Here is a 23,380-nt window from a genome sequence, read left to right as displayed (position 1 = left end):
AAATGAAACTTATTAATTTATTGTAGTCATCCTAAGACATATAAGCTCTATCAAATAGTCATCATTACCCTGGAATAAAAGCAGTTAAGCAAGGAATGATATTTCTAACAATCCTGCTGTAATTATGCAAGTGTGACTAGCAAAATTTCCCTATATGAACAAGCTCCTACTGTCTTATGGTAACAAATTTGGGGAATTTAAAAAATACAAATTCAGTTAATTTCCAGGCAAATTAATTTTTTAGCAGAGGGATCCAACTGCTAAATTTCTGCCATTTTTGTATTGCTCTTCCTTGATAAGTATATCTTATATATATACTGTATCTTATATATGGGGTGCCAAAAGCCACTGATGCAACAAACTTTTACCTGCACTTGCTGGAGCCGAAGCAGGTTAAGCTCATGGGGCATCTTGCTTGTCCTTGGGATTCCATTACACTACTGTCATAAGCTGAGCTGCTCCACAGTGACATGACAGGAAGTTATTTCCAGTCCTATGACACACAGTAGGTCCACAATGCCTTGCTTCCCCTGTGGCTCCATTTAAACTCTTCTATTTGTAGGTACCACGCTTTAACTTGAGGTGCAGCAAGTCCATCACGTGCAGGGCCATCTGACAGGGAGTCTTTGTGCTTTCTGCATGTAGGAGTAAGACGTGGTAGGACATGCTACTAATAGTCTCACAGAATTAAAGAATCATTTAGGTCTCAATGCATGTCACCACAATGAGCCAAATTCAACAAAAAGAAAAGAAGAAAAGACTTTTCTGAAGTTTATTTACAGCTGATGCACTTATAGTCTCCCACGGCAGCTCAAAACCTGTGCATTTTACAGCATGAAAAAAGAGATGGTGAGGAGAGTTTCTGGCTATCCGACGCCAGTCATGTAGCTTGGGGTTTGCAGGGCTGCATTAGATGCTTCCTGCTCCCTGTGCAAAGCCACAGCAGTCTCACTGACAGTGGGAAATGACAGGAGACAATTACAGGGATAGGAATCCCTAGAAACATTCAAGGTCAGGCTGGATGGGGCTGTGAGCACCCTGACCTAGCCTCACTGCAGGTGGGGTGGGATTAGGTGACCTTTAAAGATCCCTTCTAACTCTATTCTATGGAGGCCAGGGAGGATCTGCAGCTCCCATCAAGGGGGGCACACCACAGCATGCCACACCATGCCATTGTCACTGACCCTCACCCCAAATGGCCTCATGAGAGCTTCAGGGAAGGGCAGCTGTGGTCTTGGGGAAAATCAGAACACAGTGCACAAAGCCAACAGCAGCATGGGGTGCCCATTTTGATCCTACTTGTTCTTATCCTGGTACTTCCTTACCAAATTTCTCTGTCCAGTGCACTAGAGGACAGGCAAAGCCAGACATTACTGGGGGAGAGGAGGAGGCAAAATTTATAGTATATTTAGCTCTTCTTGGCTTCTAACTATCCTTTATGCATAATGGCAATATCTGCTGCAAAGAACTGCACATGGAACCAACCATCACATCACATTCACCTCAGCCATAGATTTTGCAGGTCCAAGTCTCCTGTTGCTGGGTTGAAACCATTCAAATCCCCCAATAACAAGGGACTCAGTGACAATTTACAGTGAAAAGCAAAATCAGATATTAGAGAGAGCAATCAACGTGAAGCATTGCAAGGACAAGAAATGCACCTCAGCACATGTGTGAAACAAATCCTTGTGCTTCATCACCAAGTGAGAAGAGGTTTGGTGGGCTCCTACAGGCAGGACTTGGCTCGCAGCCAGCTGGGCATGGCACCACACCTCTGTGCCATGCCTTGGGCCACCAAAGTGGCTTACACTGCCTCAGTGTTTCCCTGTCAGCAGGGAGGGAGTATGTCAGGGAAAGAGGAGCTACAAACTCACCTTTGTGGACCAGGAAGATGTAATGTTTGGCTCAATATGGGGCATGATTTGTTTCCTTTCCCTGAAGCAGAACTCTGCTTTCAACCACCAGTGAAACACTAATAAGCAAAATACGACATCTATAAATACCTGGTAGCAGTATCAGCTCTTCTGTAGATACAGCCCTGAAGAAGGTGGCTAAGGGTAACGTTTAGCCCAAAAAATCAACTGGCAATCAATGGCATCACAGTCAGGCAGCTGCTGAGGCCAGAGGGCCGGACTCAGCCTGTCTGCTCCCACTTCATTGCATCTTGCATCCCCTTCACTCAGAGATGATGCAGGAGCCACCAGCTATCCCCTTGGCACCAGAGGAGCTGATCTCAGGAGGCTGAATCTCAACATGTGGCGGCTTGTGCCAGGAAGCTCAAGAGCTGGTTTTGGTATGTGTGCACAGACCCCAGCACAGCCCACACATGAAGGATCAGGAATTTGGGCTGTGTGTGTTACCTGGCAGCTTGGTCTTCAGCAACTAGACCTGCTATCCACTTCAGGACACATGGGATGGTAAGGTAAGGACTGGGATTTCAGGAGTCCTGGGATTCTGGCACAAGAACTTTACCTTTGCCTTCACCACCCAAGCTCAGAGCCAACACAGTGGGAGGAACAACTACAAGGAAGACAGAGCAGAGCCCACACCCAAATAGCTGCCAACAGGGACTTTGCAACAAAAAGACTCAATACATTAAAATTGCTAAGAAAACACACCTGGAACCCCTAGCATTCATGGAATCAGAGATGAGTAATTGTATAAACTGTTGACTACTAGTTACAGAACCATAGCAGAAACTCTCTAATGCATTTAGAAAATTTCTATTCTTAGTCTGAATTTGGATGCTCTTCTCTTGTGCACATAGAGATTCCTTGGTTAAGACAGTTAAATAAAATCCATTTCCTTATATAGCAGAAAAAATTTAGGCTACAAGTATCCCATGCCAAAAGGATTTTCAGCCTAAAAATTACATTATAATGACAATTCAGACATTAATTCTTTGTTTAAGCCTAGCAGATTGAGCAATTCTTAAAACACAATTATTTTAATAAAAACAATAATGAAAAATAAATCCACATATCTATAGAAAAGAATTGTGGAAAATTCTCTCTTTAGGAGGAAGAATTAGAGTTGCACAGACTTTTCTGAGAACTTGCAGTATCTTGTAGTTTGTGTTGCATGTTTCTACTATTTTTAAGATAATCCTAGAGAATAGTGGAGACTTTTTTCCCTACTACTGTGCATGGGTCAGAAAAGTCTAAATGCAGATACACTTTGGTATATGAAAGCCCACTTAGAAAAAGAAACAAACAAGAGCTAGAATTCAAAAACAAACCCAGTAAATTTTCTAGAGATGCAGCTGAGCGAGAAAGGTTATACTTTCTAAAATACCAGGAAACTGAGTTACAGTGATGTTCTCCTACGGGATGTACCTACTTAAAGCTCAAGTGTCAGTAAACCAAGGGAGCAAACATCCTAATTAATCTGCAGGCCACAGTCTCCACCCATTACCCACTGACTAGAGCTCTTTTTGTCCTTAACACTGATATCACTGATGAAGAGCAACAGGCTGATGAGCAAAGGCTGACCTGGAAGAGCTGGGGGCACAGCAATCTGAAGAGGTGCTCTTTCTTTCTACAACACCTTTATCCAAAAAACATAAGCTCCTTCCAGAAGCAACTCCTGCAGACTGTTTTAAGGAGGAGCAATCATAAAGACACTGAAAGGCTGAACCAGTTGCTCACATTTTTACACTGAGCAAGGAGCAATCTGAACCTTCATGGTATCTCTTCTAGTCAGTCTACTTGCTGGCTTACTCAGTAAGTCAGCACTCTCACAGATATTGATTTGTATATGTGCATCAATAATAGCTCAACAGTGCACAAATGTAAAAAAAAAATTATAATCAAATTAACCATGAGCACAGGACTAGCATCTCCACACAGCCAAATGCATCCTGCATTTAATTCTGGGCTCTGGAAACTAATTTTTAAACAGGTCTGCTAAAGATGTGGAATGCACACATAGAGTTCCTGTGATAATACTGACCCAATGCATACACAAACCTCTACAGCTCTAGGCCATCACCACCAGTGCCTGTGGTTCTAAACTGCAGCGCCAGTCCTGTCAATGTCTTGGATGGCCAGAGAAAAAAGCTGTTAAAATGGGACCTTTTTATTTGACAGAGAAGCAGTGTGGAGGAGAACACTGGGAACACTTACACACATTGGTAGAGAAAGACTGAGCCAGCTCACCTGACAGAGCCACATTGGACTGTGGAATTTATCTCTAGATACGCATATTCATATGTGGAGCCCAGGTCCATGATGACCACATGGCATAGACAAAGGTATTGTCTTCTGGCACACCATCACAGTGGTCACAAAAGGTGCAGAAGAATCCCTTGTTTGCAGGCTTGCTTAGCAACCTTTTCTGGCAGGGATCAACTTCACAGCACCATGCTCTGCAGTGAACTTTCTCCAGTTGCCTCTGTTTAGCACAGGGTTTTCCCACAGTTTTTGGTATTTTTTTGTGCCCAGGGGCATGCATGGAAAAGGCAGTAAAAAGAAGATGTTGTCCATGCTTTACATCAGAAGAGACATAAAGCTAGTATTGTGGTATTCAAGAAATTAATCCTAAAATCTCTTCCTAATGGTTTTAAAATGCTGCAAATCTGTAGCAGGAGAGAAGGAGCCCTAGAGGATAAAGCAGGTGAGAGCACTGGAGCTGAAAGCACTGTTACACGCTAGCATCTGCCCACACAAGGGTGGAGAAAAATGGCTGGCATGCTAAAACCCTCCATGTCTGCCTGGCAATCACACAGGCAATCACTTTTTTATCACTGAGTATAAAAGTGGTGTAGTAGGCCCTGGAAATCATCCACAGAGCAAGAAGTTAAACCACCAGTACTAGCCAGCAACACAAGATGATGAACAGAGCTCAGACTAAATAGAAACAGAGTGCAGCTCCACCATCTTCTGTAATGCTTGAGGAAGGCACATGAGAATTTCAAAGGTAATTTAGGGGGGATTAAAATTATTTTTAGAAATTTTCATTAAAAATAAAAATTAGTTGAGAGAGTTCAAACCCAACTCTGTAGTCTTACCACAGTGTATGTTAAATATACAATTAAAAGATCCAGCTAGCTCATTACCCCTAATAGCATCTGTGAGTTTCTAAAACTGACATTTCTGTCGACATCTGAATTGGTCACTGGAGGTGGTAAATAAGATGATTTGCCACAGATGTGAGGAACCAAATCCCAGAGCTGTGCAGAGAACAAATGAGAGCTCTGTTTGAGCCACAGCAGAGGCTTCTTTCCTCCCTGTTTGAGGCCAAACGCACCCACAAACAGCTGCAATAAAGCCATCGCATCAGTTACGGCCCTACCATGGCTGGGGAACTGCACAAAGTTGCATTTACTTGTTAAAAATGATTGATTTTAGCTGCCCTCCATATCCACGCTCCACACAATTCCCCTGCACGCTATACCATCTGCTTAATTCTCCCAGGTTGGCTGTGGCATACCGTGACATCCAAAAATCAATCAGAACCACTCGATACGTCAGCGAGCGAGGAAGAGCGGCTGCACGTCTGATCTCACCACTTGTTTTGCAGAGTACTCTTGCTGCCTGCCCAGCTAGTGTGGAGACAGTACACTTCTCCCCTTTCCAACAATGTGATCTTATCTCAGGCAGCTGGCCTGCACTCTGCACTTTCGTTTTTATTGTGTGGGTTCTCATACCCTGATGCAAATAGTCTGCTGAACATCCTCCCTCCACGGCATGTAGAGGCTTTTTTTTCCCTCTTCAGCCTCCTTCCACGCGGCGCGCTCCAGCGTCAGGCTGGCTCCGGCCAGCTCCCATTGTTCACATTGTTATTTTCATGTCAAGGGCGTGAGAGGATTTTTTTTTTTTTTTTCTGCCAGAACAACCATTTAAAGCCTAGGCCTTGAAAATACACTTACCACTTGCAGGAAAACAGTTACTGGATTCTCTGCAAGGCCAAAGGTGAGGGACAGAGCCACGTAGTTAAAAAAAAGTGAATGCTGATACAAATGAGAAACTGAACCAAAGAAGGAAGCCATTTGCAGAAGAAAATGAAAACACCAAAAGTTTAATTTGCTCTGCAGTGGCCTACATAGAGGGTGAACTGCCACAGCAGATTAGATGAGTGGTCCACTGGGGCTGCCGTGCCAGCACCGCCGTAGCTATCTCTAAAAGCGCGAGAGAAATGATGCGTGTGACCTGGAGTGACAAAAGGGAAGAGGTAAGGAGCCAGCTAATTGTGCAAGGCTGTGCACGAGCTCTTTCCCAACACCTGCTTGGGAGCCATACCATCACTTATTCCTGCAGGTACTGTGATACAAATGCTGCATTGTGCTGCAAAATCGCCAGTATTTCAATGGGGAGTCCACAGCATCTATTTCATGTGCCTCAACCTCTTGCAACTGCAGGCTGCAGCAGCTGACAAGGTGTTGGGAAAGGAAGTATATCCTTTGATCAGCTCTACATTTACTATGCTGACTTTACATTAAGGAGTGTAAAGGGGCTTCATTCAAGAAGAGAACCAGGAAGGAAATGAAAATGTTTCACTATTCCTTTCACAGGTTTTGGGGTTTTAAAAATATTTTTAGATATGATCTCCTTCACAGTTCAGAAAGCCTCAGGCCGGTCTCCTGTAACCTTGCTTTAAAATCTCTTACACACTGATCCTGCCTCCTCCTGTGACTGCTTTTATCACATCTTTTCCGACTGCTGCCACTGAAGAGATGGCAACCTTTCACATGATATTTCTGCCTGCCCTCAATTCTATGCCATGTAGGTTTACACCTTCTAGTTGAATTTTAATCCCCTCTTTAATATAACTGAGTATCCTAGCAACTCCAATGGCTACTGTGGTGTCCCTAAATACCCCCACCAGGTTACTCAGAAGAAACTGTGTTTGAAAGAAGGAAACCTATTAGAATTCATGGAAATCCCTCAGAATTCGTAGGGTTTTCAACTAATATAGACTCTCCTACTTCTCTCTGTAGCTTGGGTTGTTCATGCTCAGAGAACCAGTTCCCAATTTACTTTCTATTCTCTCTTAAAAATCCTTCAAATGCTTACAATGCTCTTGGTTCAAGTAGCAGCTTCTCCCAATTATGAGTTCCTTCTTAACTTTTGTCTGGTCTGAGTTGCTGCCAGCCATCATTTGTTTATTCTGCGGCTTCATAGCATGCCCCTTGTTTGAAATAGCAGATACTTGCACTTCCAAATCTTACCTCATCAGTTCAGGATAGGCTTCTTGCCTAGTAGCTCTGTATTTGCTTTCAAAGTTTTTATCAAAGAGGTACACGAAAAAGGTCTTGTAAGATAGAGGCACTTGGCCAGGAACTGGTTCTTCAGGACCCTACACTGGCCTTTCATCTCTCTAATTATGCTCTAAGTGACTCAGCAAGCAGTCAATAACAGGCACTACAACAACAACAACTTCCCCTCATCACAAATAGGTAGTTATAACTGGCTAAAACAAACAGTTATTCAAAAAGCTGTCTGGTCCTTTAAAGAAACCAAGAAGTCTGTTTCTTACTCAGGATATCACCCTCCATCTGAAGAAGTATGCTGAGACCCCTCTGGACTTCACTAGGATTGAGGTGAAGCCCATAATTCATTGTTCTTGTAAGTCCACACTCTTTGTTCAAAAGGCCTTAGATGTTTACTGGTATCTTTTAGTTCTGATAATTTTTTGAACTTCAGGTTCTCAGGAGGCTTTAAATTTCCCCCTTAGCTACTCCAGTTTAGGAAACATAGATAAGTAAAAAATTTATATAGTAAAGTCAGATGTCCTTTCCTGTTCCAAGCAGCTACTGATATGGTACTTAGAATTGTAGCTCATTTTGAGCAACCCCAGGTTTCAATCATGCTCTTCAGCATATTTCTAGCCAGATTCCATCATGTCACTAGGGATGGTCATGGGAGGCCAAACCTGTCTCACCTCTGTTGGCAACACATGCATTTAAACTATTCATCCCTTTCTAAAACAGAAGCTTTTTGCCTGCTCTTCCCTCACCACACCCAGCAAACCTTCCTCTTCACTCGTGTTGCATACATCCCCACATGTGTTTTCTGGATGGCAGCCTAGAGAATTATGGCAAAGGTACAAGGGCTGGCAGCACAAATCAACACCGGATCTGACAGGGTACAATGAGTAGATGGGTCCCAACTGTGCCACCTCAGACAAACAATCAGCCTTCATTGCACCCTTCTAGGGTTCAGCCCTTCCAGATGGGAGGGAAAGGAATGCAAGGTACCTCCTCACTAGCACAGGGCTGGGAAGCTGAGTTTGGCATGACTGTTGGGTAATCCAGGTGTGAGGCAGACAACAACTGCTCCTTCCTCAGAGGAGCTGCCACCATCAGTGTGCAGTCACTAATATTGCTACAGTCTTGTCTCTCAGGGATGCTTCTCTGGCAATCCTGTCCTCTCACCCCACAAAGAGCAGATGGAAATTATGCCATTTGCCCCCAGAAACATGTGCACATGTGCATGCAGGAGTCCATCGTGGGGCTACCAATGCTCTCTCCTAAAACCTTCTCATGTGCCAGGGAGAGGATGACCAAGAGAATGACTATTGGAGAGGAGCAGTAGGTCTTGGCAAAGTGCTTTGCTACTGGCCTGTTATTAAAAATAAGACCAGCAACATTATTTGGAAAATTGAATTCCCTCAAATTTTGAAGAATTTATCTGATGTGGGAAGGGATCAGGTCATCTCCCTCAAGTAACTATGCGCAACACAGCCTTTGAGTGAGATGTACTGAGACAGCTAACGAGGCACCTCACTTTAAACAAAGACTATAACCACATAGTTTGTTCCTAGAGTCACTAGGCTTCTCAGCACTAATACTTTTGTCTTGGGCTTTGATTAGTAAACCATTGCTTTATTTTACTGCTAGGCCTGCCCAGCTTTGTGGAACAAGATGAATTACATTAGAAAAACAATAAGGGAAGAAAGAAACAGTGCTGAACAATATGCAAACCAGAAGTATGCTTCAGGAGCTTGGGGGGCAGGAATATAGAGTGGCAGGTGGAGCAGAATGCTTACCCTCTGCTGTAAGAATACAAATCTCATCTAACGTGTGCCTCCTCTCCCCATCCTTCCAAAGCAGCTAGTGGAGTACAAGTGCAGAGCTTACAAGGAACATTTCCACACCCCTTCCTTCACAGCACTTGCCATGGCACTAGCAGAGGCAAGCCAGGACATCAGTTCATTTCCAAATCTTAAAGAGGAATAGATACATTTTGGTAGGCATCAAACAAGCTGTCCTTCTGCACTTTGTCTAGGTGACACATTTCTCTGATGGAAGGGTGTCAGGGACAGCTCTTCACCGCACCCTGAACATGTCCAGAGGAGGTGCAGGACTTTCCCATTCCACTCTCTTTTAATAAAATTTGCTGCTTCTGTTAGCCTTATGCTCTTTTGTGCTCATAAAATTCAGTTATGGCCACTACTGAAGTGTTAGTAATTACTTAACAGTAATCAGCCATGCTAGAAATGGGTATGGGTCCACAAAGAGTACACTCATTTTTCTTCCTTTTGGACATTTTGGACATTCACTGAGTAAGAGTTATTTCTCAATAAAGCTGGAGCTAATCTTTCCTGCACTTTAACTCATCCCTGAATTTTGAGCATGCAATTGATAAAATTGGAGGGAAAAAACACCAAAAGAAAACAAAGAGAAAAATAGCTGAAAGGAATAAAAATAAACAGAAAAGAGCACTGAATTACATTTTCAAAACTGCTACTAAATACTCTTTGGATTTGTCAGCCCTCTAAAATAACTTGGACTAAAAAATTTGCATTCTTTCTATTCCACTGGGGAATTGTGCCCTTGACTACTCTCTTATGCATTTGTTTGGGATTTTTTTTTTTTTTTGGTGAGGATTACATGAAGAATTAGACAAATTTATGAATTACCTGGAGAACGCAATCATTTAGTCACAAGCAATATGAAGAATACATGCAGTTAATCTGATACATTCACAGCTGACCTATTCCTGTCTTACTAGTTCTTGGGAAACCCAATTGGCAAGGGTTCCCTAATGAGCTAGAAAGAGAGAAGACTGAGGGTAGAGTGGGGAGCACCACCCCATACTTCAGAGGCAGCCATTCTGTATCCTTGGAGGACTGGGTTTCTGACTCTCAAAACTCATATGACTGTTAAGGAAAGTGAAGAATGAGAGTGGACCTGACCTGCCAGATTAGGCATTTCCCATGGGAAGCCAACAAATTCCCTGCAGAGGAGTTGTGGTTTCTCCCTGTCCCCTCAGGTAGCACAGTGCCACCAGAGGCACAGTCACGCCTCTCACTAATTTTCTTCTGCCATGATACAGACTTGCATTCTCAAGCTCTGCGTTTTACTAGCTGCAGAGGACAAAGCATGTTTTGTGCCAAATAATGACTTGATTTGAAAGGGTTAAGTTTAACAGATGCCAATATAATTCTTTAAAATCCCATCCAATCCTTAATTGCTGGTAACAAAGACTATTTGCAGCACACAGAGTTGCCGGGAATACTCTTCTGCTTCAGTGTTGCTGGCAAGGAAAAGGTTTGTCGACAAATGCTCATTTTTCTGTGGCACACTTTGCATACCCTGCTTTGGCTGATGCTGCCAGGGTGGTAATACTGAGAGGGGTACATAAAACGCCTAAAGGTAGCACAGAAGGCTACCTAATCTAATTCTAAAAATAACAAGACCAAGGCCAGAACAACCACCTCCAGACACTCCAGCCTCATGGCACTGTGGGCTCAGGAAGGCATCTAAGCAAAGTGCTCAGTCCCACCTTCCACTGACCAGTTGCTAGTTAAGAGGGAGCTATGGAAATGGAGGGAGAAGGGTGAAGAAATGAGGGCAGGTATAATAAGGTAGGCAGATCAGGTGGCTGGGGCTGTCTGGAAGCACCTACTGAGCAGTCCTGCCCTTGATTCCTGCAGCTTGGGCAGGGCAATGCAACACACCAGACCTGTTGCTCAGACCACATCACACTCATCAAAGTTGCTATGCTATCATGAGGAGCAAAGGGAGGCAGCTGACTAGCCGGGCAACATCCAGGATGGGCAGAGCAAGTGTGCCACAGCAACAGTGCCCATCCAAGGCACCTTTCTCAAGCCCCTGTCTTCTGTGCCCCTATTATGTACAAGGGCAGCTGGCCACTGAACACCTTATCATTCTCACCTTCCCATATTCTTGAGTCTGAAATGAGACATCTTGCCCAAATAGCAACAGAAAATGTAAGGCAACATAATCTCCCCACAGAATAAAGCCGCAAGTGAAAAAAACAAAAAGCAAAAACCAAACCAAAACAAACAAAAAAAAAAAAAAAAAAAAAACCTCACCCCAAAAAAAGAAAAAAAAAAAACCCAAAACCAACTAACAAAAAAACCCCAAAATCCATTGTTTGGCAGCATTCATTCCTTGCAAAAATCTCCTCTCATTGAGGAAGTTTCCTGAGAAACACAGGAGCCATCACGTTTCATTTGTCATCACCACTCACTGTCCTTCAGTCCTGGTGCCACATACCCCAGCCCATACACACAGACACTTCTTTTTGGACCAATGGAGTGCCAAGAGGCCACTCTATACTTGGAGCCTTTGGAAATGAGCATTAGTCACCTTTTTTTCCCCTGGACAATACTGTACCCTCTTACATGCTTTTTCTGGCCCTTCCCTGCTCATAATCCTCATGCCTTCACTTTCCCCTCCCACAGCTCACCAAACAGCACCCTGCCCCATGTGAAGGCCTCCTGTGTCCCATTACTGACCACAGGATCCTCCTAATCCTCTGTACTCAGTTTTGAGACCATTACAGATGCAATGCAGATTGAGGCCTCCCAAGGCATCAGACTAAACACATCCTGTGACTTTCAGCTAGCCTTCCACTGAGCAGCACTGTAATACTCACTTACAGACACTGTAAGTGCAGAAGCACTTCTTAATAGCAATAAAAATAATGTTCTTTTCACTCTGCTGAAAACATGGAAGATTTCCAGAAGCAAGTCAGGCAGTCAGCCTCCCCTCAACACCCACTCCTGCAGGCGTGCGTAGGGAAGAAGTTCACTTTCTGACATGGAAGCCTGTCATTCCTCCAACCTCTCTCTCTTCTCTGATGCCCACATACACACTCTTACACTTTGTTCCTGGATACCTTCCCTCCCTCAGAGATTGGCTGAGCCACACAAAGCAGTTCACAGGCCTCCGTATTCAAGGTGCAGCTCAAAAAGTAAAAAGAGCATCTTCTTATAAGGCCATGGTAACACGCTAGGGTCTGGCTCAGTGAAAGAACATATCTGTCACCCTCTCCACACCATCATAAATTAACTTAAAGTGATAAAATTATTCATTCAGACTTTACTACCTCCTCTGATGAAGACTGTGTTGGCCAATTATTTCAAGGAATGCCACATTACAGATGGGAACTCATTCACTGAATTGTTTTATAGGCCAGTGCTCATCAATTTTGCATAGGCTGCTTTGTTTTTACAGCTATTTTCTAATCCTAACTCACATCACAGACACACATCTCTGCTTGGATTAATTAAGATCTCAGAGAGAACCTTCTGCTCCATTACCCTCCGTTACTGATTTATAAAAGAGGCCATGAAGCAATGTTCTTAATGATAATGAAGAGGATATTTTATGCCTTAATTCCGTTCCTGTGCTTGAAATGCAGAGATGTAGATATTTCAAGGAATAAGGAGAAAATCTTTACTAGTTGTATGGCATCCTTCATTGGTAGATGCAATCCTTAATTTTTCTCTCCATAACAAGCATTTGGTTAGTGATCCTTCACCCTATCAAACAGTGACTGATAAAAAGACAGAGACCACCACCACCCAACATTAAGGAGACAGACCAGCAGGAACTCATTTTTAACAATAATGATATGCAACAGCTCAACAGGACCTCAAAAGCAGTAGAGGTCATAGGAAACTTAGGCCAGTACCAAAACATGGAGACAGGATGATTATGCAATTCCTGAGAGTAAGGACAAGAGGAGTGTGGAAAGCAGTAAGGAAAGACAATAGGCTAAGTGAGCTCTCCTGCAGGCACTGAGATGTGCTTGCCTCCTCAGATGAGAGAAACCACGTAGGTTTATTTTATTCAACCAAAGTAAAACTGTCCACATCAGCTGTGAGCCAGGGACCAAAAAATTCAACAAGGTGGGTAGTGTAATATAGAGGATTTGCCCCTACCAAGCCCCCCACTGTTTGATGGGACAGAAATCCAGCCCCCAGCAGGAGAAAGCACGAACGGGAAGGTGGAAAAGCTGAGTTACAGCAACAGAAGTGGATTTCTGAAGTGGTACAAACAGGCATAGGTCCGGCTCTCAGGAGTTTGACTTTATTTAAGCAGTAATCCAAAACAATCTTATTCCCACCATGTATTTCCTATAAACAGGAAGCAGCAGTGACATTCTAAAAATGACAGCTTCACAGCACCACAGAGGGGAATCCCAGGATGTTCCTCTCACAGGCAGTCACTGCTCTGCAAATGCAGAAGACCTGCAGACCTTGGGGGGACAGCCTGTATTCCCATGGGATGAGACCTTGGTGGAGATACACTTTTTCCCCAGGGCGTCCTTCATTGCCTGCTTCTCTGCACCTCCCACCATCCGCCCACAACTACTTTCACTACTTCACTTCTCTGTACTTTTGGTGTACAGAGAAAATTATTTTGTTCTGCTACTTCTTTTTCATATTTTTTTCTTTACACCAGCTTAATTTGGTAAGTTGTTGAGAGAGTAGCTAAGAATTAGAAAACTACAAAACCAAAACTAATTCTAAGTCTTGCACCTGCAAGATAGCGTGTCTTTAAGCTTAGCTAGAGTATGATAACACATAGTAAAAGAGACATGAGAAAAAAGAAATGTAACCCCTAAAAAATAGAGAAGAGCTGATGTTGTCGTATAGCCAATAGATAGTTTAAGTTACAAAATATTCATGAGCTTATTACTTGCTGTATAAGTGTCTGATATTCTCTTCAATAAACAAAGCTTGCTAATCTCATATTGAAAATCTCAGGTTTTCCCTGCACCTGACAAATAACTCATCCCCAACAAATAACTCATTCTACAACAGTAAGCCATACTAAGGGAAGTACAAACAAAAGTATACAGCATTTACATTAACAGCTATAAAACGAGAAAGATATAATCCATTCCAAAATGGAATCACACTAATTTTGTCTGATTGGGTCAAAATAACATTCCATCTTGGCCACTAAAAGAGAATAAAAGGAGGAAATAAATGCTTGCATTTTACAGAGTACTGCCTGAAGGCCATTTTTCTTTCCCACCAGTGCCAAGATGCAGAGCTCTGATTCTGTAGGTGTTCAGAGCCAGACAGGACCTTTCCCTCAGACACAACTAATGAGAGCACCACTCTGCTACAGGGCTGGCAAAAGATGATGGCCTTTATTCTGTAGGATTGTTGCATGGGCACTGATGGCTGTGACTTTTGCAGCTGAGTAAAGACAACAAAGATATGTACTTGAGGAATACTGCTGGCATTCATTTGCCCCCATACACTATTATTTCTTATCTACCCTGTGTCCCTGCATCTTAGCCAGAACCTCACAGTTCCCAACAGCCAGGCCTGTCATCTGAGGCTAAGAGCAGTAACTTGTAAGAAAGCTGTTGAGTAAGCAGGGGTCTCACAGCAAGGAATACCTGCAGGAAGTATTTGAAAGATAAATATGCACACACATGCTAACAGGTAGATGGTGAATCAGCTCACACCCCGTGAATCTTGTACAGCCCATGTGAAGCATCACACAGCAAACACTGAAATATCTAATCTGTGCATGGAAGTCTTGTTCCAGCTTAAGGGGAATGCTTAAGAGGGCAATATGAGGTGAGAGCTGATTCTGCATCAGTGCCTCAAGCCTTTCAAGGACAAGAAAGGCAAAACCAGAACAACACATTGGAGAAACCACTTAAAGGGATCAGACACAGCAGCTCAGTGACAGATCTATGAGCCAAACACCAAATCAGACCCCACTCTGGCTACAGATTTCCAGAGACCTAAGAACTGCCCAGCTCCCTGGGCACAATAATCCCAGGGAGGGAATTGAATCTACCTTTTCCAGATTGGCTATAATGATGGCAATTTCTCACACATACTCTGCCATGATAGCTCAAAAGCCATGCAGCAGAGCTGAAAACACCCTTCCTGGCTTTATTAATACATTGTAAACAATCACCTTTGCTTCCATTATATTCCTACCCAGACACTCAGAATGTTTTTTCGTTGTATTATTTTAAGAGGAGAAACATACACGCTCTATTTTCCATTAAGCTCTTTACATATGTATTTTCCAGACATTTCTGATGATCACCATTCAGATCTCTCCTTCCCAAAGACAAGGTGATTAAAAAAAAAAAGCCATTTACTCCCTCCACATTTACCTCCACATTTCTAAAGCTGACAGTTTTTCTTCAGGATTGATTGGGGGTGAGGGGGGTAGGGAAGTTATTTGTTTGTTTTAAAAGGATAACAGGCAGACTTGGAGAATAGAGAGAATGAAATCTCAGAGGGCTCAAGCAGTCTTTAAAAAATTCCCCAGAAGCAGTTTAATACTGCTAAAGGTTGATTCATGCAATAAATGATGCATCAGAGGCATATAATTTTTACTGATACAGCAAGAGCTCAGTCTACATATATGTATGTCCTCATGCATATTCACAGCCTGCAGTACAACTTAAAGCTGAGACAAACTGCAAAAAGGCTTTTTCATTCTCTAACATGAAACATATGTTAAGAGCATGCTCTCTTTATAAATTTCAGCATAAACTTGGAGGACATTAATTTAGATACCAACATGAATTATGACATAAATTTAAGAAGATATCTCTATTTGAATCTTGAAAACTTGTGCTTTAAGTGGCTGCATTCCAGCAAAGACAAAATGGGTAGCAGAGTCTAAATTCTAAGGCCAAATTTAGTAATTTTAGATGCTCCCTCTGAGATGTTTTGGGTCTGCCAAAACTGCAACAAAATAAAAGCTCACAATTTTGTAAATGTCAACTTCTCCCCAAATTCAGATGCAAAAGCTTAGGTCTCTAGCCATATATTTGGTTACATTCAAGTTTAACTACTGACAGTTTCAGCACATAGTAATAATCCGTACTCCTTCATGAGATCCTGATTCCAGCAGTCAATATAGTTGAGCACTTTAACGTACACAGAGTGATGTCCTGGACTTCGTTTCAGCTGTATTGGCTCCCCACCTCTGAAAATCCTACTATTTCTATTTAGGAGTCCTGACACAGAATTAAGTGTAGCATGGTATTTAAGAGCCATACAAGTCCTGTTATCCAGAGGTTTTGGTATTTTGTCAGAGTAATGAAATATCACAATCCTTTCACAGATGAGAAAATTTTTTAAAGTGAGAAAGACATTTTATACCAATGGAGATGGTCTTAAAAAAGTGTGCTGCTTTAAATGGGAAATTTGCAGACTGCAGTATTACAGCCTTCTACAAAGGTAACATACTAAAGATCCTGCAATAGCCAAACATGTCACTGAAGTCAGGCAAGAAATTACCCAGATACTTAGCAGAAGCAAGGCTTTCTTGGAAAACTAAAGAAAGCTGCAATTTCATAGCAAGAGATCTGAATGCTATCAAATAAAAGCAAAAAACGCAAAGGTTAAACTATTAGCCTTCTGACAAATAGTTCTAACACAGAATTTCCAAAACAGAAAACATGTGGCTCAAAGAACTTATGAACCACTTAAGTGGCTCATTTGGGGAATTTAATCCTTTGACAGTACTGGTGTGTAACACCAATCCCCTTAGTGGATGAACTTTATTAAGTCCTGTGCATCACCAAGGATTCTGACTTAAGAATCTAAGGACAAAAAGTTACACTGGGGACTCCCTAGAGGTGAGCATTCTTCACCTCCAAGCAAGAACCCCTGTGACAGTCATGATTCAGAGAACAAATTTCCATTGCTGCATACAAAATAGCAGTCAAAGCAATATCTGTTTCAGATCTTACTTGAAGTTATGCTGAAACAGCCAAATACCAGCTCACTTACGTAGCTTGCTGACTTGCTTTCTGCATTTCCACATTTCCAGCTGAATGTGAAGATGTACTTTTCCCAACTTCTCTGTTGCTTCATCTTCTGCATAAAGGTAATGCTGGACAGCGCATCACAGAAGCTGCATCCTTCTTCTTTTCAAACTCCAGGCCAAGGTTCTGTTTACACATGTTGATAAAAATTCTCTTGAGACATATAATTTGCAATACTAAATGAACAGAAGCCTGCCATCCTGATGAAAATTTGCAAACCATAAAATTAACTAAGAGAATTTGGTCAGAGAATCAAGGCTTACCCAACATGGCTTCCATAAGAAGCCAATGACAGCTGCATAAGTTGTTTGTTTTGGATGGGGTCTTTAGAAAGCAAAACCATGTATTTAAAAGTGGCATATTGTCAACAGGTTCCTGTTTCTTTTTGTTTTCTTGCTGTTTTGATTTATAAAAAATGATTTGTCAGGCAAAAGCTGCACTTTTGGTGTGAAATAGGTACCCAAGAGCCTGTAGACTACATAGGATGGGAAAATACTTTTCTAATTTGTAACTCTGTGGAGAGAGACATTAATGGGTGGTTCTTGTTTCTGTCAACCTTATTTCCTGTAGCATCACCATGCCAGTGCAGGGAGCTCTCATTCTTCATGGCTCCAAACAGCTCAGAAGAAAAGCAAATTTTTTGCAGTGGGAGGCCATCTCCCCACACTAAACAACATACTCAGTTGTTAATTGGACTATTTAAATCCAAACTCTAGGGACCTCAGCATACATACTGAATATCCATGTTAACAAATCTTAATATGAGATCTCTTGTTCTACACAGGTGAGCAATTTACTAGAGAGAATGGAACAAACTAGACATAATTCCTTAATTGCATTTTTTTCCACACAGGTCTCTACCCTTTATTCTAAATTTAGCCCTGAGAGCTAACTAAACACTTCTGCCCCAGAACTCAGGTAGGCAGGTTGGTTGGTGGCTCACTGTCTGGAAACCCCTCTGCTGTGTTTAAAGGTCTTTATAAGTAATGTCAATATTTCATGTAATTGTTTTTTTCAACCTGGCCAGGTTTCTGTGCACTCTAATTGTTCTATATCAATGTGGTAAACACTTCCTGCAGACAATTTGCTAGGAAGTTTGGATTTTATATAACCCAGGAAATGAAGTCACCAGACCTGTGGGCTGCCTGGAGTGATTCAGCCCCCTGGTTCCTGCAATAAGCAGGCACTTGAGACACAAAAATCCAGAGACAATGACAAACTAGTGGAAAAAGGGTGCATACTAGTTTCTCCATACACTCTATCCATACCTAAAAATTCAGAAAGTTACAAAGAACTTCCAGAGACTTTCAGCCACTTATTTTTATCTCTGGTGCCAAAATTAGAAATAAATTCTGATCCCTCTTCTCCTCTTGTCTTCATTGCATTGGGGAACAGAACGGGACACAGTGTGTAGGAGGGTATTGAAGTTTCTTTTTGTATCTTTTCACTAAGGAAGCAGTACTTTTTCTTCTTTGCTTCTTATTTCTATTGGTTACAAAATACATGTGTCACTTTTTAGTAACTTCCCTGGTTTTGCATCATCAATCACTTATCAGCACTCCGGAAAAATGCTACATAGCTACAGCTTAGGCAGTATTCCCTGAAATGGCCTAGGAGTTCTTAAAAATTCATAGCTTGGATTTAGAGCTTTCTGCTGGTTCTGATTGTTTCAGAAACCCTGTGAGAAAAGTCAGGAAAACCTAAGATCTAGACAGTGGAACAGGCTGCCCAGAGAAGTTGTGGACTACCCCTATCCACAGAAGTGTTCAAGGCCAGGTTGGACGGTGCTTGAGCAATCTGGTCTAGTGGAAGGTGTCCCTGTCCATGGCAGGAGGGACACCTCCTGATCTTTACAGTCCCTTCCAAACCATTCTATGATGTCATTTTCTTCCCTGAAAGTTATTTTCCAAGTCTTTTTGAAATGTACAATTTGTCTCCTTCGCTGTGAATGGCTCTCCTGAGCCATGCACTTCAGCATGAATGGAAGTTCTTGTCTAGCCATCACCACCACACAGCTGTGGTGCGTGACCTCAACACAGCCTTCCACTGGAGTCCTCTAACTATGCAAGAGAAACCAAAATATTAGCTAAGCAGAGTAACATTTCCTTCCAATGGCCATAACAAATGTCATTGCAAACAAAGAGGAAAAAGAGACAAAAGAGAAAATGTAAAAAGACTAAAGGAATTTCACACTGCAGACAAAAGAATAATCCTTGGCTGCACATTCCAACATCCTGGAAAATATGCCCCATTTAATAAAGGTTTAAATCAGGAAATTTGTTCAGTCCATATATGTTCCAGTAGTAAGATCACACCACAAAATCATCATCTGAACTGATAGGCTTTGGAGACAGCTGCTGGAACCTGAGGACTTCTGCATGTCTAAGCTTTCTACAGAGGAGAGATTACTCTGTAAATCACTTTCAGTTCCTCTTCTTATAGGATCCTTATTGTTGATGTGGGTGGGCACATTTGGGTGTCTTTTCCTCTATCCTTCCAACACATAGGCAGAGGGTAGAATTGGTACAGCTCCTACCAGCAGCCATCCTGTTACGGCCTTCTCCCACAGTACACCACAACTGCAAATCTGTGTCTGTTGCTGGCATGCAGGGCTTAACACTGTCACATTACCCTCACACTGCTGCAAACACCATCAGGGATTAGCACAAACCAGTATCTACCTGTGAACTCTGACTCCAAATTCAGCAAAATGGAGCCGTATCTGGCACATATCTTTTCTGGCAGGGACCAAAGAAAAGTCTGAGTTGGAGAGGAGAAGGGGAAGAAATTTCAATGATCACACAGGGGCTAAACAACCATAGTGGTAGCAAGCAGATGAGAAGAGATAAGGAAAGATCTGAGTCTCACTTTGTGCACCTGAATACTGACAGGTGAGGTCAGGATTTGCTGCTATCCCCATTTCAACACTGCATATGAAGGGAATGAGTAGAATTTCTGACTTTCTTGAAAAATACTAGTAAAAGCAAAGAGCATAAAAAAAACAAGTGGGCCTACCATGTGTGGAGATAGAAAACAGGTAGTGAAAGATACAGCACCAATAGTGTCAGGGGAATAAGGAAAACAAGAGGATTTTGTCTCACTCATAACAGAATATAATCATGTTGCATTAGGTGCCATTTAGATGTGCTTACTCTACTTTTTGATTAAATGCATATAGCCACTTTCCTTTTACTGTCTTTGATAATTCAAAGCCATTATGTATACTGTAGAATTTACTTTAGTTTGTTCACTTTTGCTGTCACTGAGGTTTTCTCTTCAGAGGTCACTTGGTCCCAGAGCCAATGATAAAACTCATCTTCAAAAGATGAGTGGAAATAAAATTTGAATTTAAAAATAAAATAAAACCCTTCTGGAGATCATCCTGCACCTAGGCTGCCCTGTTGAACTTAACAGAAATAGCCCTGTAAATTAGGCAAGCCTGATTTATCCTACCATTACCCCCAATACTGGCATTTATTAATTCCCAAGCAGAACAAGAATTCTGCTAAATGTTTTTACATATTATGCATGCACTCACACTGCTAAGTTCTTCATAGTTGGAAAAGAGATTCAGAGCTTCAAATAGGTACGAGAGGCAACAGTCATAAGAAAATCCCAAGGGAAAAACAAGAGGACTTAATAGCAGGCTATTATTAAACTCTATTTGATATATTAAAAAATCACAAGGAAGCCTGTCAAAAAAATTACCACGATCAAATAAATTGCAAGGGAAAGCTGCCAATCATGTCTTGCGAACTGGTATGGCAGAGACATGAAGGGAAATAAAATGCCCAGAGCTCAACACAAAATCAGGTTTGTCCTGCCAAACACACTCCTGTCCTGCTTGTGTCCCCCTGCCTTCACCCTGCCTTCACCAGCTGTCCCCTTGGCATGTCATCCTTCATTCCTGCCATGCAGCAGCTAAAGGTGCTGCAGAGGCTCAGCACTGGGGCTGGGAGCCCCACTCCCACTTCATTCCACCTCCTCCCCAGCAAAACTGTTCTTCTCCTCAGCTCCTTGTTATCTCCTGCCTACGCACACGCTGTATTCATACGTACTTTGCCACTTTGCAAAGTGCTCTTGGGATTACTTAGGTACTGCACCTACCCAAAGTTGCTCCATTTTACAGCGCTGGCTTCATAAAACTCAACCTCACATTGCAGAGAGCTGCCAGAGAGATTAACTTCAAAATGTTCCCTTTAAAGTGCACAGTGTCAAAACTCTGCGCAGTGGATCGCAATCAGTGCTTCTTCAATGCAAAAGCCATTCCTCCTTCAAGAGCTTGGGCTGGTGAGGCACCTAATGTGCAGACACAGAAGAAGCCAAGGCTGGACATGCAGCCTCCCCTCTGTGCTTTTCTCTCAGTTGTGCCAGTACTGCCCAAGTGTAGCTGCATCACCTGAGCTGCTCTTTCTGCAGCCCTCTATACATGCATTTCCCAGGGATAAGTGTCTATGGGTTTAAAACAGCAGCAGTATTACAGCACACTGGTGTAACAGTACAGCATGGCAAAGTTGGAAGAAAGAATCAATACTTTACCAGGCAAACTGAAGAAGCTGGAGAAAAAAGAAAAGCATCTCGGCACTAGGGGCCTTTTTCAGATTTTAGGAAGCTAAAGGTTTCACAAGGGGAATTTGAGAGATAAAATGCATTTCTTTATCTTTAGTTTCTAATATCATCTTAATCTCAAGTAATTTGTTTCTCTTGGTTGCATTTACTAGACTTTTCATTTGCTTCCTTTCTTTCCAAGCTGCATCTGGCAAGCTAAACATCTGAAACACATCAAACCCCAGTCAAGAAAATGTAGCCAGAAGCCTGGGTGGCTTCAGAGATGTGTGCTTGCACACCTTTGTGTCGCCATGCAGTTCTTCAGTTATTACACTTAAACAGAAGTTTAGAAAGCAAAAAAATTGCTCTACTTACATTTCCAGATGCTTCTTGTTCCCTGAGTTCCCCCCTCCAAAAAAAACCCCAACAAGCATTGCCTCAGTTTAAGTGCCACCAAGAGACTCCATTTGGTTGGGGATTTTGCCCCCTTAAACAGTTTAACCTAGCTATCAAACTTAGTATGCTTAAATGAGAAAACCCACTGACATCAACAGAACTACTCACATTAATAGTTACAGCTTGATTAGGCCTTAAGGCTTTAGATGTTTAGACGAGCATTTAGATCCACTCTACGCCTTGGACTTGTTTTGCAGTTTAAACCATTTAAAACAAGAAGCACCCCAAAGGAGGTCACAAAGGTAGCATGAGAGAGAGAGCAGAGCGGCTAGTACTTTATTCACCATGGTGGTTTGTGGCAGTCTAGGTACATTAATGCCAGCTAAGGCTTTCTGCACCTGCCTTGAAAAGCCCTTCTCCAAAGGCAAAAGTCTGACAAACCACTTGAACATGGCTCCTGGAGCCAAAGGCAACAGGGGACTTACAAAGTGAAAGAAAATCTGAATTTGAAAGTCTTATTTTTTTAGGTACTGTCCTTGAAATTGCAGGGAAATTGTAAATTATCCCCAAACCAAACACTGCAAAGACAAGAAACGCTCAGTTATTACGCTCTATGTTGAGGTACAATTATGTAAAAGCATTTTACAAATATATAGTAATAAAAGTGCAGGAATATCACCCAGGCTGCCCAAAGCAGGCATGAAATGACGCTAGGCAATAAGTCTGGGACAAAGATGTGGACATCCTTGCGTCAGAACAGGCCAGGTGACAGAGGGGAGCACTGTGACTACCTCAAAGAAAGTGCAACAGCATTGGTTCAGTGTTATCTTTGACTGGACCTATCTATCATCACAGAAGCTAGGCCATGAAGCTCTATTTTAATAAGGTCTCACTGAAAGGCATTCTTTTATCCACTTCCTCTTGTTTATTATTCTTTCAAATATCTGATAAGATACTTTTCAACTGTGGCTATTCACTTTCTGTTTGCGTAGGTCTTGGGTTCATCACAAGTTACAAGGTCAGCATTAATCTAAACAATGGTTGGTTATGGGTGATTTTGCCAAGTAGAAAACACTCTAAAGGCTAGATTGTTATCATCAATAGGGCAACACACAGGCAGCAGAAACAAGCCCTACTTACACGCATGTAGATTAAGCAGAGCTACTCAGATGCCAGGTCATGGGTGTAGCACATGCACCAGAAGCCACAGCTCCTGCCCAGGGCTTGTTAAGAAGAAAAATTAGGGAAGGAGGGAGGAGCTTCTCTCCCTTCTACTTCAACAAGTCAGCATGGCCACCTGGCCAGGCACCTGTGAGGAGCATGGAGGGGCCACCCAAAAAGTGCAGAAAGCTCTCTTAAACCTGCGGAGCACATTTAAGGCAAGGAAAGAGCCTGCAAATTGTGTCTTTTCCAGCTGT

The 23,380-nt window shown here is 42.4% G+C and overlaps 1 long non-coding RNA gene across 1 annotated transcript; it reads right to left on the bottom strand.

Moving 5' to 3' along the window:
• Window positions 1-347: 347 nt before the first annotated feature.
• On the bottom strand, window positions 348-23,168 carry LOC135445723 (uncharacterized). The gene is made up of 3 exons (XR_010439584.1): window positions 23,103-23,168; window positions 16,984-17,144; window positions 348-635 (listed from the first exon to the last, which is right to left on the bottom strand). It is a non-coding gene; the product is annotated as an uncharacterized LOC135445723 (long non-coding RNA).
• Between the last annotated feature and the right edge of the window lie 212 nt (window positions 23,169-23,380).

This window comes from Zonotrichia leucophrys, chromosome 3 (assembly GCF_028769735.1).
Source record: "Zonotrichia leucophrys gambelii isolate GWCS_2022_RI chromosome 3, RI_Zleu_2.0, whole genome shotgun sequence".
Lineage (NCBI taxonomy): Eukaryota > Metazoa > Chordata > Aves > Passeriformes > Passerellidae > Zonotrichia > Zonotrichia leucophrys.
The sequence above is the reverse complement of the archived record's forward strand: the minus strand, read 5'-3'. Positions and strand labels throughout refer to the sequence as shown.